We start from the raw sequence: 16,826 nt of genomic DNA on the forward strand, positions 1-16,826 counted from the left end.
TGTATTTCCGGCAACACTGGAATAAAGTATTTTGTGGAGAATAAATCTCTTTTCCAAGACTAGTGCCAAGTTAATGACCTCGTGGCTGGGGAGGGCTGATGCTATGGAGGGCTGGGGATGGAGAGATGGGAAGGCTCAAGGTGAAGGAGAGGTTGGGGGGGGGGATGGGGCTAGGATACACATAAGATGAATACCAGGTGAGGGGCGAGGAGTGGAGGTGGAAGGGAGGGGGGGGGGAGAAGGAAAGACTTATTTTCCAGGAACTAAATGCCGCAGTTTTAGGGGGTGGAGTTTAATAAGGATATATCACACGCTTCCTCTCTCCCTCCCGCCACGAAGACACACTAGTATGGCGGGAGCTCCAGACTGAGGCATGTATTCAGAAACGCCTTGCTCTCTCACCACGACTGTTTTCAAAGGTGACAGAGATGATTAGCAAGGTTCTCCAGACGGCTTCTCCTGTTAATAATGTAGAAATCTTGTTAATCTGTCACTATGACCGTAAAAAAAACATCCTTGAAAACCCGTGTAGCTTCAATAAGAGCCTTTTCAAAATAGCGGAGAAGCGGCCGGAAGTGTTTCAGAATACGCTCCTTATTAGAGGTGAGAAGCGTTTTGTATCTCCACATTTTTTACCTTTCCTCCCTCCACATTCATGAAGTCATCCTCTATTCCCTCTTCTCCTCTACGAACCATAATAATCCTCACACCTTGCCTACTTATTATGCATTCCTCCTCGTCCCATTCATCATTCTTCCATTACAATTTTACCCGCTTCCTCACTCCCTCCCTGCTTGGCCCCAAATAGTCTTCATGAGCGGCAAGATTGGGATGCCGGCGCTGCTGACTGCCATGCAAAGGTCAGACCAGATCCATCTATCATTGTCTACCTTGTCCAACGATCAATTTATACACACTGCGTACGTGAATACATATGTGAACCCGTGGAAATACATAGACAGACAGACAGGTAAGCAAATGACAGGCAGACAGACAGACGCATTCCTTTTTATTTCACGTTGAACAAAGGCTACAACGTGAAATTAGACAGCCATAAAGCGTCTCCATCTGCGAGAGTTCATTATCTTTTTATGACGATTTCACAACTTTTCACTGATACTCACAAGGGACGCTCTACGTGTTGAAGATCTCCAGCTTTCTATGTCCTAGAGTCTTTTGCAAGTACCAAGATATCTCTGTTACCAAAGTGTAGATGTCTCTTCCAGTTTTCCTACTCGTACTATAAAATTTTAAGGACTGATGAAAAAACGGCCTTAAGAATAATACCGATCTTCACACACACACACACACACACACACACACACACACACACACACACACACACACACTGGTACAAAGGATACCCTCAAAAGAGTCTTCAGGTTTTACTCACTATTTACGCTTGAAGGTGCAGTGATCCCAATCTTGAGCGACCTGAAAAGAAGAAAATAAACAATGAAAAGGAGCACACGTCTGCAAGTTTTTTTTTTTTTTTTGTGAGTGTGTGTTGTTTTCATTTCGTTATACATTAAAAAAAAAATGGATCGAGGGCATGAAAAACAGCACTTTCATTTCCCCGTAGTTCACAGCACGCACTGGCGGCCGCAGGCTAAAAAACACGAGTGAAAATATGCCGCTTAATGCAACTCTCATAAGGACTAAATTAGAAAATTCCACAATTAATTTCCAAACTTTGGGGAAGTGGCGACATACATACACACACAAAAAAAAAAAAAAAAAAAATTGTTGCCCTAACTTTTTTTTTTCATAATTTTGTTTTTCAGGTGTTGCGTATAATCTTTTGCATCTCCCCTTCTCTCTCTCTCTCTCTCTCTCTCTCTCTCTCTCTCTCTCTCTCTCTCTCTCTGCTGGCACCATTAACACGAAGCTCGCCGTTAATCGTCTCTTCTATTTAAAGTCCTTGCAGGGGGACGCAAGGCGGGAGGGGACAGAATGATGTGTGAAGGGACGAACTTCGAAAACTCCAGACTCACACCAGCAAACCTTTACCGCCTCACTGTACACGTAGCCTCACCTCCTCCTGTGTGTTTCTTCCCCTCCTGTATCTCTCTACTCCCACTTGTACGCGCATCCTGGCCTCCTCTCCTTTTCCTTTCACATTCTTTCCCTCCCCACCTTTGTTTTTTTCTCTCTTCCGTTCCTACACACGAGCCTGCCATCCCTCGCTCGAGTCCATCCAGCTTTTTTTTTTCTTATTTTTTTTATTCGTTTTCTTTCTTCCTTCCTCCGTCTCTTCCCCTTTACACCAATACCTTTTTTTTTTCTTTCCCTCTCGTCCCCTCGTACCCACCGCTGCTTTCTCTCTCTCTCTCTCTCTCTCTCTCTCTCTCTCTCTCTCTCTCTCTCTCTCTCTCTCTCTCTCAAGTATTTCCTTCCCTACCCACACAAAACACTCAAAAACACTCCCTCCCTCTCTCCCTCCTTCCTTCCTTCCTTCCTTCCTTTCTTTCTCTCCCTAAACACCCACACACCCACTTGCTCTCTTCTCCTTTCTGCACGTACCACTACAGTCCCTCCTTCCTCTCCCTTCCGCCCCCTGCCAGCCCTCCCCAAGGTGTCTAATGAGCACTGGGTGACTCATAAACTGGTCGGCTTCTTGCACCACCATCCCAGCCCAGTGAATCGAGGCAACAGGTACTGGCTTGGTTGGGGCTGACTGGGTGCTGCTGGCTGGCTGGCGGGAAGGAAGGAAGGAAGGAAGGAAGGAAGGAAGGAAGGGAGGGAGGGAAGCGGTGAAGTGCAAGGCAAGGCAAGGCATAGTGTACTTTTTATTTGTTTAAAAGCGTTTCGTTCGTGGGTTTTGGTGTGTGAATTGGGTTAACATAGTAGTTGTGGATGTGTGTTGGTTTGGATGTGGGTTGGGTTTAATGTGTGTGTGTGTGTGTGTGTGTGTGTGTGTGTGTGTGTGTGTGTGAAATCTGTCTTTTATCTATGTCTCTCTCTACATATTTTTTTCTTCACTCTCACTCTCCACGTCTCCTTGTTTTGATGTCTTTTGGCTTTTACTGGCTTGTTTGTTTGTTTCCTTGTTTATTCGTCTATGTATCTTTATCTCTCTCTCTGTTTTTGGAGTTTATATGTCTTTCACTCAGTCAGTCCGCCAGTCAGTCTGTCTGTGTATCTCTCTCTCTCTCTCTCTCTCTCTCTCTCTCTCACCCACAGACTCACACACACTGTAATTAACTCTCGCTCAGTAATAACTCGTTGGAGAAAAGTCAACGAGAAAAATAGGAAGTAATTATCACGGAACAAAGGCTAACGAGAAGGGGCGAGGGAGACGGAGGGAGGGACTAGGACAGGCGCGGAATAGGGAGCAGGCCGGAATGAGGGATGGACGGAAGAAGGGAGAAAAGAAATGAAGGAAGGAATAGAGGTGAAGACACTTGAGAGATGCTCACACGTAAGGAACAGGACAGAACCAGGAGTAAAGAGAAGGAAGGAAGGAAGGAAGGAAGGAAGGAAGGAAGGAAGGAAGGAAGGAAGGAAGGAAGATGGTTGACTAAAGTGGAGGAAGTGAGAGATGATGGGAAGGAACGAAGAGAAGACTGGAATGAAGGAAGAAAAGAAAGTTAAGGAAATATGGAGAGAGAGAGAGAGAGAGAGAGAGAGAGAGAGAGAGAGAGAGAGAGAGAGAGAGAGAGAGAGAGAGAGAGAGAGACCAGTGAAGTGGAAGGTAAGGAAAAGAAAGGGAGGGAGGGGGGGAAGGGAGGGAGAGAGGGAGGGAGATGAAGGATGAATAATGGAAGGATGCGAGTATGACGCGTTTTAAGGAGGCCAGAATTTCGAAGATTGGGAGAAAATTTTAGTTTTCTATGTTTTGGGCTTCCTAGAAAACGCAAAGTTCCCTGAATCGAATGGTGTAACTTCTATATAATTTTTCCCAAAATTTAAAGGGAAAAAAAGAGTTTGTCTGGAGAAATTTAAAGATCCTCGAGCGATTAAATCCCCCATCGAGTGGGCTGTTTGCTCTTCTATAAGTTAATTACAGAAATACCCACAAAAAGTTGTTATTTATATTTTATTGTTAACTAAACGAATGTTCTTAACATCTGACAACAGTGTGCGCATGGAAATAGTTGTGTTTAAGTCCTGGTGTCGAGAAGGAAGTGTGATTTTGGGAGACACGAAGTTTTATCTTGTGTACTCGCCAGTTATTCTCTTATTTACAGTGCCTAAGAAGGCTAAGAGACTTCTAGAACTGCTAGGCAAGTCCAGAAAAGGTGTCGCTGCACGTTTGGCCAAGAAAGCACACACACACACACACACACACACACACACACACACACAGAGAGAGAGAGAGAGAGAGAGAGAGAGAGAGAGAGAGAGAGAGAGAGAGAGAGAGAGAGAGAGAGAGAGAGAGAGAGAGAGAGAGAGAGAGAGAGAGAGAGAGAGAGAGAGAGAGAGAGAGAGAGAGAGAGAGAGAGAGAGAGAGAGAGAGAGAGAGAGAGAGAGAGAGAGAGAGAGAGAGAGAGAGAGAGAGAGAGAGAGAGAGAGAGAGAGAGAGAGAGAGAGAGAGAGAGAGAGAGAGAGAGAGAGAGAGAGAAAGGGTCCGCCTCCGGGGTGGCGACAAGTAATTATGCAGTACTAGAGTATAATTTGCACGGGGCATGACTGATTACCGCCCGGGGAGTGAAAGCGAGGGGAGGGAAAGAACGGGAGGGAAGAATGGAGACCAGCATCACCCTTGAGCATGCATGATGAGGCCAAACCATCCCCTTGTTAGGCCTGGCACGTGAGGTGAATATGGCACACAAACATACACACAGGCAGGCATACACACACGCACGCACTATACCTAAACTCAAATCTGTGCTTATTTATGCCACTCCTGTTCGCGTAATTCCGCATTGCAGTGTTTTATGTATTATCCGGAACACAGTAGCGGCCTTCCTTCCTTCCTTCCTTTTTTCCTTCAGCTGTGTGAGGTCGATGTCCACCACCACCACCACCACCACCACCACCACCACCACCACCACTACTTCGTCATGTTTCACGAGGAATACGATGACACCACGCACGCATCCACCCACTCACCTGTCCGTCCGCTACTCATCCTCCTCCTCCTCCTCCTCGTCTTCCTCATCCAGTCCACACATTTCCAGCCCGAATCCAGTGTAATAAGGTGTTTTTTTTTTTTTAACTCTTTCTTCTCGTCGCGTTCGCTTACACAGAGTAGGTACAAAACGCGTAAAGAGTTGTGTTACATTAGTTGTGTTACATACACGTGTTGATGTTAACAGAGCTGGTTTTCACTTCACTCGTTTTTCTTCTCACACACACACACACACGTAATGCACTCAGTTGATGAAGCAGAGAATGAAATGGTGAGCTGTGTGTGTGCGTGTATCTTTGTGCGTGCGTGCGTGCGTGTGTGCGTGCGTGTGTGCGTGCGTGAGTGCGTGCGTATGTGTTTGTGTACGGCCAATTATCGACTTTTATTCTGCAAATCAGACACACACACACACACACACACACACACATACACACATACACACACACACACACACACACACATACACACACACACACACACACACACACACACACACACAACCGAGATTGCCTCCAATAATGCAGTGTTTCAGTGTCCATCATTAACAGCCTCGCACTTTTATTCCCGTCCTTCTCCTCCTCATCATTAACCTGCCCCTCCTCCTCCTCCTCCTCCTCTTCCTCCTCCTCCTCCTCCACATCATCATCACTGGCGGCGATGACAGCAAAAGGTCAAGATGAAGTCATTAGGATACGTTTGAACTATCTCACACTACCACCACTACCACCACCACCACGATCAGGCAGCGGCTCCTAGGATTCCTGCAGACGAGTCGCTTAGATGACAAGGCCGGGTTGAATGCAGGCAGCCGCTCTGGGCCTATATCACCATAAAGCTGGGAGGATCTAGGCGCCGGCTGCCACGCTGAGGTCGCCTTTGTATTGGTGGCACGGTCCGCTCTACTGTCCCGCTCTGCCCTCTTGGAAGACATCTCATGTTCTCATCCACGCATTAACTTTCTTTACGGACCAGTAGAGAAAGCAGCGCCCGGGACTACATGAGCGTCGTGAAGGGAAAATGCAGGTAAAACATCAATATAAACATCAGTAATATGATGCCGTCTACATTAAGTGGTATACAGAGAGGTGCAGCACTGTATTAAAGGGTCACACACACACACACACACACACACACACACACACACACACACACACACACACACACAGAAACACCAGCGCATCTTGTTTTCAGGCACTGCACGGTGGCGAGTGACGGAAAGGTAGCGGGAGGAGTTGTGTGGGTGAAGAGCAACACAGCAGCTCACCACCAGCCACCCATACAGCCGCACCCTTCCCTTCCTCTATCTCCCTTTCTTCCCTCCCCTCGCCTCGCATTCCCTTCTCATCACCCAACTGACAGGTCAATCTCACTCCTCTCCCACCGGTCCTGCCCCTCCACACATACCCCCGTCCCTCGCCAGGTGAAGCAGCACAGCCATAGCGCAGGTACTGGAGGGGAGGGTGACGTGGAGGGAAACGAAGAACGGAAGGAGATAACAAATTCCTTCTTTTCTCTCCTTCTCTCGCTCCCCATCCAGTATTGATGGTGGAGGGTCGTCGTGTGCTGAATATTTGCTGGATGTCATTCAAAATTCAGGTGACGATAGCGATGTTGTTCATCGATGAAGGCTTTTTATTTATTATTTATTTATTTTTTTATTAACGCCAAAATAATATATATATATATATTTTTTTAAGCTGGTATGGTCTACAGCGTAAAACATTTCTGGTCTCTTACAGCAAGGGTACACACACACACACACACACACACACACACACACACAAGGAGGGCAGAGCTGCAGAGAAACACAAGATCAGAGCTCACCACTAGTGTTCTTTATTAATTTTCTGCGGTACGAAGAATTACAGCGTGAAGCGTTACAAATTTAATATAGTTTCCGATGGAGGCGAGAACTTGAAGCCGCTCCTAATGACGTGATGGGAATGATAACCACTACACTACCATTTGTAATCAGAAATAACTAAACAATGAGGCTGAACACTTCTCCTTCAAGGCGTTTACTGGTACAGGCATGTTACTCGTGTACCTCTTTCGGACTAATGGTGCAGTACACCACGTACTGGATTTGAGTGACATAAGTTTAAATGAGCGTCTGTGAAAAGCATCTAATACGTTATTCCAAACTTCTTAGTGATCAAAAAAAATGCTGACTTAAACAAGCAAATTCTTGTAATCAGATTAATAATTCTTGCTTTGTTTCGGAGAACACCCGGCGGCGATGCAGCACTTTCTCGCCTCGATTCCGTAACTGGCTTCTTCAGTGGGCTTTCTTTTTGCGCCTTTTTGTTGCCCTTGACCAGAACCCTCTTACATGAAACAACTGCTTCTTTGCAACACTTATATTACTATCATAGCTTAATTTCTAGCGTGCATGGCAATGTATAGCAAGGGTTGCTTTCCGATTTGAATGGAAATATTCAGCACACTTCCCTGAGTGAACGCGTGGCAGGACAGGCTGAAACCCGCAGGCCGGCCTGACGCGTAGCCTTGCTGCTCTCGCCAATAATACGAGCGGTGAAATTATTATATCATGATCATCTTTCATCGCCATGTATTACTAATGGAGGCTGAATACAGGAGTTGGTAGTATTAACCACTTTCGAAATTGAATAATTATGACCGTATGTATTAATAAAAAATAAAAAATATACATAAACTTCCTAATGATGGGGAAAAATACACTAGACATGGAGAGAACACCCATGACGCAGCAGATAACTATAGGCCAGGTGACAGTAATTATCAACAGACAGAGACACATGGATATGCAGGGCGGGCAGGGGACAACAAAGCGGCTGTGATTACAACAAATAAAGCTCATCATAAAGACGCACTTATAGAAGACCGAGGACTCATGCAGCATTTGATGAGGAGTCTCAGCACCGTCAGTTCAGCGGCAAGGGGACCACCAGCCGCTGCCTCGAGCCAGGGAGTGCGTTCATCGTGTGTTAAATGGGTGTATTTCGAGAGCACCATAAACAAGAGCGAGCCTTAAAAGAGCAGCCGATCCAGAGGGGGAACATCCTGGTGGAAACAACGCTCGCCAGAACAACCAAGCAAGACTGAAACAATCCCAGCAGCTGCGAATAACCACAGAATGAGATTTAAGCTCATATTCTGAAACACTGCGCCGCACCTGCACTACTTTCAAAAGGCCTTATAGATAACAGGCAAGTTAGCACGTAAGCAAGTAAGAAAGAAAGTAAAATAGTAAGAATAGTAGTAAATAAAGGAGATAGTGTGTAAAGAGATAAGTAAGTAGATGATAAACATAAGTTACAAGTCAATAAGTAAGCAAAGAAAAAAAAGCAAGGGGGTACGAATTAGGAAAGAAAATAAGTCAGGAAATGAAAAAAAATAAAAAATCAAGCAAGTAAATAATTCAGCAAATAAACAAACAAGCAAGCAAACAACGAAGCAACCAAACAAACAGGTAATTAAGCAAGCAAATAAGCAAGTAGGTCAGTCACAGCAAGCAACACTGGCGGAAACCTGCACGTGGCTCTCAGGTCCCGCTCACACTGGCTGCTCGTGGCTCGTAAAGTGAGGATGTCCCCGTTGCATTTAGGGAATTATTGCAAATGTGGAGGGCTGGAATGCCACCTGAGAGGGAGAGGGAGAGAGGGAGGGAGGGAAGAAGGGAGGGAGACAAGCCAGCTCACGTGACGACCATTAGGAAGGGGAGGAAGAGTTACGAGGCTGATACCTTTGAGCAAGTGATGATTATAAGCCTCAGCGCCCCCAGTCCGCGAGAGAAAGAGGCTTCCTGGACCACTGGAGCTAAACAAAAGTGCGTGAGGATGAAACAGAGACTCCTTGGACTGCCGCTGCTAGGACTAGACAAAAATGTGTAAAGGTGAAACAGTACTGTGGGAATGTTTGTCTGTCTACCTGGGATGACGTGAGAGCGAGAGGTCAATTAACAAGAGTGTCAGGAAGGAATTCATTACGTCGTTCAAAAATGCGGAAATGCCACGCCTTTTAAGCTGAAGATGATGAAGATAAATGGTGGTGATATTAACTGCTAAGAGCTGACGGAACACAAGGCAATGGCATGATAAATATATATAAAGTAGAATTTTGCTCCTCGTTCTTCGTCTCTCTCTCTCTCTCTCTTCAAACAGTGTTGGGGCAAAAGTGTGAAAAGAACACCATCATTAACTTGCGTGATGAACAGCGAAATGGAAGTTTGATGGTAGAGGAGGAGGAAGAAGAGGAGGAGGAGGAGGAGGAGGAGGAGGAGGAGGAGGAGGAGGAGGAGGAGGAGGAGGAAAAGGAAGAGGAAAAGGAAGAGGAAGAGGAAGAGGGAGAGGAAGAGGAGGAGGAGGAGGAGGAGGAGGAGGAGGAGGAGGAGGAGGAGGAAACAAAGAGAGGAGAAAAACTAAGGAAAACACAAGTAAAAAAAAAAAAAACAACTAAAAATTTTCATAATGGAGTTGAAAAAAAAACGAAAACTGCAAAAAAACTCCCCCCCCCAAAAAAAAAGTATATAATGCGCTTATCGAGGTAAACATTCTCTGCGAGGCGTCTAATTTGGACAAAGCGGACAGAGGAACGTGCTAGACAAGAGCAAATCCCACGGCTACTAGCGAAGCGAGACAATGCCGGCTAACTTCCACGCTAATATAGTGGTGAGCTTCGTGCCTCTTGTTTATCCGGCAGGAAGGGCTGGCCGGCTAATTTCTCTGAGGAAAGCTGGAATATTCAACTGTAGCAAGCGGCGTGATGTAGGCACCTAATTGTACTGCCTTTGCTACACCTGTTGAAATGTGGCCACGTGTGCATATCTTTGTGTACAGGTAAGGACAGGCCCATGTTTGGTAAATAGGCGCGTTTGCAAGCACGAACGCGCCACGCTATCACGAACAAGAATACAAATAAGCAGACATTCAGAAAAAACATACAGAAAGAGCCCATGTTGAGTAGATAGGCACACAGATAGGCAAGTACACGCCCTGTTATCACGTACACAAATGCAAAGAGAGACACAGACAGACAGACAGACAGACAGACAGACAGACAGACAGACAGACAGACAGACAGACAGACAGACACACACACACACACACACACACACACACACACACACACACCATTCCTAATTCTTAACTGAAAAACAAAATCCCATTAACTTTCCGGACTTTTAAAAGCACGTTAATTATCTGGCGTGGAAAATAAACAATCTTGCTGCTCCCCCCGCCGGCGCCTGGCTGGGTCCTGGGGTGCTGGGGTGCTGTGGTGGAGGGGTGAGGACGAAGTGTTTCTTTACTCACCTCTCACCTTAAGGAGCCTCCACCATCTTCACACACCGTTACGAGTCATCAGGTTGCATCTTTCCATTAGGCGGTGAAGTACAAGGGCGCAGCGTTCAGCGAGCGAGGGTGTGTCGCCGCCACCCAGCGTGTAGGTGTAGGAGTTAGATCTAATTACCTCCCCTGATACACGCACACCCTGAATGTTGTACCAGGAAAGTTGTGTTTATTTTGTAACTAACACTGAAATAAAACGAGTCAGTTATGTAACTTTTAATGTATTTGTGAGACGACAGTGCGGTAGTTAAGACTGTCTGGCACTGCGGGAGGGGTGTTTATCCAGTTTTTATGTCCATGAATGGCAGGCAAATTACACTCGTATATTTCCTGCTAATTGTGGCTGCTGATGTGAAAAAAGGCACGATGGTTGGCAGGACCTCCGTATCGCGTACACTGGACCACACCGGCACGAGCTGTCACCAGACACAATGCTTCCACACACTCGGGCAAACATGTAAAAGCAATCACAGAGAAGTTTATTTAGGACGCACTCTATAACAGCTGCCACAAACAACCACCCCCGCCTCCTGGAATCGAAGTTGAGTTTGAGGGTGGCAGGTACAGCCTTTCTATCGACACTATTTCAGCTTGTCAATGTAAATGCTAGACCGTCACCGCAGGAAGCAGGACACCACCCCGACTAACAGTATGCATTCACTGCTGGGTGGACAGAGCACAGGTATAAGGAAGCAAATGATTTCCTCCGTTTCGTGATCGAGAGTGTATACATAGTGCCCGACGTGAACTTTCTTTAAATACTGGCAAGGTATGTTCAGTATATCATGTCAATTGTCAGTATAGTAGCCCAAAAAAAAGCAGCAACATGAACTTTCAATGATTCTATGATATATAATCCGTTTCCGGGCTCTTGTTAGTGCTGCAAGAGACGCCACACCCGCGAGGAGAAGGCAATGTATTATTTCCATTGTGTTCCCTGTAAAATGATGATTGGCCTCTGTGGTAGCCAGCGCCGTAAGACGTGGGTGCTCACTGTGCCACGCGCCCCAAGATGCTTCAAGGATTTAGTTTTGCTTTACGGTTTCCATTTTTCTTTCAAACTTTTTTTTTTTTTAACGTTTTCTCTCAAGGTTTCTTTGGTGCACACTTTCCATGTTCTAAGAATATTTTCTGTTGAAGGGAAACGTAAAAAAAAAAGAAAAAAAATATTGCGGAAAGGGAAAAAAAAATGTAAGAGGATGAAGGAGAGAGGAAAGGTGGAAAGATGGCAAAAATGGGGAAGAAAAAAAAAGGAGAGAGCAAAGGGGTGGAAAAGGATAGAAGGATGAAATTTCAATAAGAAGAAAACTATGAAGCAGAGAAGGAAGGTGTAGCGAGGCGGTGCAAGGAGATAGCAAGGGCGAAGATAATGGAGTGGCTGAGGAGACGTGATGAAACAGGAAAGGAAGGGTGCATGCAGAAAGTGTGGAGAAGAAAACAGACAAGAATAGAGGAGAAGAACTGGAAGGATCATAGAATAACATACAAGAGATGGAAAAAGCAAGGAGAAAAGAATGAAAGGAGCAGGAGTGAAGAAAGGAGAAGCGGGAGATTGGAGGATTAGCAAGAGGTAAGATGGAAGGAAGGAGGTGAAGGCAAGGAAAAAGACAAGGAGGAAGAAAGAAGGAAATGGAGGAATAATGAAGGGAAGAAAGAAGGGAGGGAAAGTAGGACAAGGCAAGGAATGAAGCAAGGAGGAGGAAAGAAGGGAATGAAGGAATAATAGAGGTAAGAGAAGGCAAGAAGAGATGAAAAGAAGCATGTGGAAAGTGACGCCATCTTGCTGGTGTTTAAGAAGCAAATTTTCATCAGGAAGAAAATCCAATCGCCTTGTACAGATTGACGAAGATCTCGATAATTGAAGCTGAAGATGATTGATTCTTAGTGGCAACGATGACAATATGAGCCACACTGAATCATCGTCTCTTTTTTTACTTGTCTGTCTATTTGTGTCTTTCTGTATGACTGTCTTTCCTTCTGATTTGTCTTATTAAATCTTTGTCTCTCTTACTGTCTGTCTATGGCTTTCTGTGTAACTTTCCTTCTAATCAAATTTTTCTTCGTTTCTTACTGTCTGTCTGTCTGTATGTCTTTCTGTGCGACTGTCTTTCCTGCTAGTCTACTTTCCTGATTTTTTGTCTCTTTCTTACTTTTGTCTGTCTATACCTTTCTATACGAATGTCTTTCCCTCTAATTTACCTTACGAGTAGAAAGAGGCGTAGCTGGATAATTTAAAACCCGGAGGGAATCTCTTTACCAACGTTCCTTTCCAAACTTCTCTCGGTCTATATATTTGTCTAGTCCAGATCAGGCTTACTGAGATCAAAGGAGGCGAGACGCAACTGTGACCGGCTGTGACTTGCATTAGAAACCAAAGACATTCATAGTGAGTTTTTTTTATACAAATATTAACTTCCAAGCACAAAGTTATTTTTCCACCAAAAGTAGTAATGCATCAAAGTACGTTAGCAGCACGAACAGCGAAGGACACACGTACACCAGGAACTCGGGTCTTGGTTTTCGTTCCTTCCTTTCCTTACTGAATGTCTGAATACTCGTGTCTTTGAAATAGTAATACTAATTATCCACTGTCATCACGCTGTGCCATAAATCTCTAATAATTAGACTAACAGCGTTCTTTATTGCTCCTTGACCCCCCTTACTCGTGGACTGACTCATCAGTAATCACATCCTCCGTCACTAAAGAAAGTCGACATTATTGTTTCGGCACACTAAGTACATTGGTGATTTATCAGTACGTTACCTTGAAAAGTACTACTATAAGAAAATCATGAACGTTTTCTTAAAATATAGAAATGAATAAACAAGTTGAAATTGTGAAGTGGACAGACTCATCAAGGAATACTGCAGCTGAGGTTGTCATCAGCGGCGTGGACGTCGTGGTGAGATGTGTGTTCTGAAAGTCCGAGCCGTTCCAGGAAGTGTTCCATTGGGCGTCACGTAAATGTTGGTGAGTGGCGGAGGGAAGCTTCACCAGGATGCTGATGTGGTGCGTGGGGTGAGCAGCGCCACATTTCAGCGCGCGCGCACACACGCACACACACACACACACACACACACACACACACACACACACACACACACACACACACACACACACACACACACACAGCAGGCCGTCAGGTACAAGCATCACACGCACTCCGGGAATCACCCGCCACACCTGAAGCCATTCAATCCTGTAATGGAGTTCCCGATCGACCAAAGGGATGACAGGCTTTGCCTAACACACCATGAAGTGCTGCGTGGGATATCTGAAAAGTGTATGAAGATAATAACGAATCACTCCAGTGTAGTGTCACTGAGACCGCGTCAAAGAGTTCAAGGTGACGTGGTGAGGATAACCTTCTATGTCAACTCCGTCAAGGCAGACATGTTTACTGGAGCCCTGCTGTAGCGGTTTCTGCAATGGGAGGTCTACTGAATCTTCAACTCTCTGCAATGGAGCAAGGCAGCTTAGTGTCACAGTCAGGCAGTCAGTCACACGTGCTGCCCCGTTTCCTGGAGACCAAGTACTGCGCCATCGCCATTATTGTCTTGCCAACTGTGTGGACTTGTGTGTGAATGTGTGTACATGTTGTGTGATGACTGTTATTGCTTCTCGATCGAGTACTCGTGTTTAGAGGAACGCTCAAAGAAAAAGGCTCGTGTACTGGCGAGAGGATTACGTTTTATGATATATATATTGCTGGAGCGAATAAAGGCAAAGCAGCTTGATAATGCTGAAGGTGGTTTTTATAAAATGTCATAAAATTTTGAGCTTATGGTTAAGTGACATTTCTTTGCTAACACCACATGTGATTGTCCAGTACAGTAATAATTAAAACAATCAAAATAAGAGTTAAAGTACAATGGTCGCGTTGTTTCTGTACATTTTTTTAAACACTTGGTGCGTCGCTCTCCTCAAGGCTTTCATTTTGAGCATCAGTCACATTATTCACTATATGTGCAAACAAACAATCCCACTGTACATGTGTTATAAAGGTTAGCAAACCAAAGTGCCGAGTAACAAAACATATCAGTCTCCTTTACACGTTCACTGGACTCGAACTTCACAGGTAAGTAATTCTTAACAGACTTATTTCAGCCAGAATCGCGAGAGTCTGAAAATCGCCCCTCCTTGACTCACCTTTGGACTTGTGCTCTCCTCTGTGTTTTCAAGTTTACTCCAACGTGCTTCCTCTACCTGCATCCCTTCCAGCAAACCTTCCACCTGCTTGCCCCTGCTTCCCGTACCGCATTCTTTCCTCTCCCTGTACCCTTTTCAACACATTCTCAATTTATTTTCCTCTGCTTCTCCTGCCGCCTTCTTCCTCTCCCTGCCTCCCTCTATCCTCCTCCAGCGCACCCTCAACTTTCCACCCTAAGACCAAAAGCAGTGAACAGCGAATTACTCACAGCGCTTCTAAGTTTTATGCAATTAACTGCAGCCAAAGTTCCTCAGCCTCTTGACTTTTGAAAACAGTGAATCAAGTTTGGCGAAATCAAGCGGCGGCCGGATACGTGCTGCACCCAACCTGGCGTGGGAGAGAGAGACAGACAGAAAGGTGGAAAGACTACTGGGCAAGTGGGTGGAAGACAAGTGGACAGGTATATCAGGAAACATGTCGACAGAGAATGAAAGGAGTGAAGTAGACGAGTGGAGACAGGCTGGTTTTACATTATTTGATGACAATAAACAACAACAACAACAACAACAACAACAACAACAACAACAACAGCAGCAGCAGCAGCAAGAACTATTAACCATCTCTCCTACTACTTCTATTCTATCATCCATTCTTTCCTACTACTTGTTTTACTGTTCAACTTGTCTTCGTTCCATTATCCATACCCCCCCTCTAACTTCTCTCTTCGTCTGGTCCACATCATCCCAGCCTTCACCTGTCTTGACCTCCGCGCCTCTCCCTGCCACGTATGCTTCCTGTTAACAGCTTCACCTGCCCTCCTACGTCTTCTTCCAGCCTCTCCTGATTTAACTTCTACAAACTTACCAGACGGCTCTGCCTCCGCCTCCGCCTCCGCCTCCCCTCGCTCTTTTAGTTCACTCCGCCACATAACCACAAGATGTAAAGTCCTCTCTTATTTTCCAGTTTCACTTGTTATTTTCTGCATTCGGGCTTTCCAATTTGAGTGTTTCATGTTATTTACTTATTGATTTACTTATTTACCTATTTATTTATTTATTTTTACCTTGCTGGAGTTATTTAAAGCCTGATGAAAGATTTCGTGGCACTCTGTCCTCTTTTGTTTTTTTTGTTGTTGTTGCTCTTTAAGATGGCTATTATAGATCACGTAATAAATATTAAACTATTTCTTCAAGCCTCCTAACAACAGCAGCAGCAGCACGAGCAACAGCAATAGGAACATGAATTGCGACAAGAACAACAGCAACAACAACAACAACAATGACACCACCACCACCACCACCACCACCAACAACAACAACAACAGTAACAACAACAATAAAATAATAATAATAATAATAATAATAATAATAATAATAATAATAATAATAATAATAATAACAATTACGAATGTCTCTCTCTCTCTCTCTCTCTCTCCTCGCGGCACATCCGAGTCTCTCATTCGTCTTTTTCTGCGTCTGGTGGTGTTGCAGCATCGCTAGTGTCTGTGCTGCCGTAAAGGTGTGACTCATGCTTCACATTGCCTCGGCGCGGCGGGTGAAGCTGGTGAAGCCTCGGTACCTCACCCCGGAACACGGCCACCCAGTCTGGTATGGTCTGCGAATTTCGTTCACCTGCAGAATTTTTGGAACCTGAGCTGCTGAATAAGCCACTCGCCAGACTTGAATATCAGTTGGCGCGGACGTGCAATGAAGCAAGGCGAGGGAACACTGTATTTGGTGATATTTTGGGAGTATTTACATTTGATTTTACAATGATGAATGTACATACCATACAAAATGGATGGACGGGCAACAAAGTGCGGTTATTCTGCAGTCAAACAATGTGGCAATGCGTGCAGTATTAAGTGCATCTGACACACCTCTCTCGCCTAAATAAAGTTTCTGAAATCAGTCCTACAACACGTTAAACTCAACACTCACTGGAAGCTTTAAATAAAAAGTTGTGCCGGTCACATCTACACTCGCAGCAATAAACTCCCACGGCAGTCAATGAGGCAACGCGACAAGGGAGTTTCAAGGTCAGGGGACAGCAGCTTTGCGAGACCGGACGGGTGGCGCTGGGTGGTGAGTGAGCGCGTTGCCTGAGGGACTGCCTGGCTTGTTATTCTCCTGTGCGCCTTTTCTCCTTTCGTTTACAGCGCTGACAGTGGTAGCTGGCGACGTCATTTTTAGAGTTGCTATATTTTATTTTACTTATCTATTAACGTTTTACTTATTCATATATAAGTGATAAAGATGGCGCTGAAGAACT

General features: G+C 45.1%; 1 long non-coding RNA gene across 3 annotated transcripts in view; it reads right to left on the reverse strand.

The window, feature by feature from the left end:
• LOC135109286 (uncharacterized) overlaps positions 1-16,826 on the reverse strand; it is a 191,548-nt gene that overhangs the window by 59,874 nt on the left and 114,848 nt on the right. For all 3 annotated transcript variants that reach the window (XR_010272651.1, XR_010272650.1, XR_010272649.1), the window contains one exon: positions 1,394-1,434. This is a non-coding gene — a long non-coding RNA (uncharacterized LOC135109286). The remainder of the gene's footprint in view (positions 1-1,393; positions 1,435-16,826) is intronic.

This window comes from Scylla paramamosain, chromosome 2 (genome assembly GCF_035594125.1).
Source record: "Scylla paramamosain isolate STU-SP2022 chromosome 2, ASM3559412v1, whole genome shotgun sequence".
NCBI lineage: Eukaryota > Metazoa > Arthropoda > Malacostraca > Decapoda > Portunidae > Scylla > Scylla paramamosain.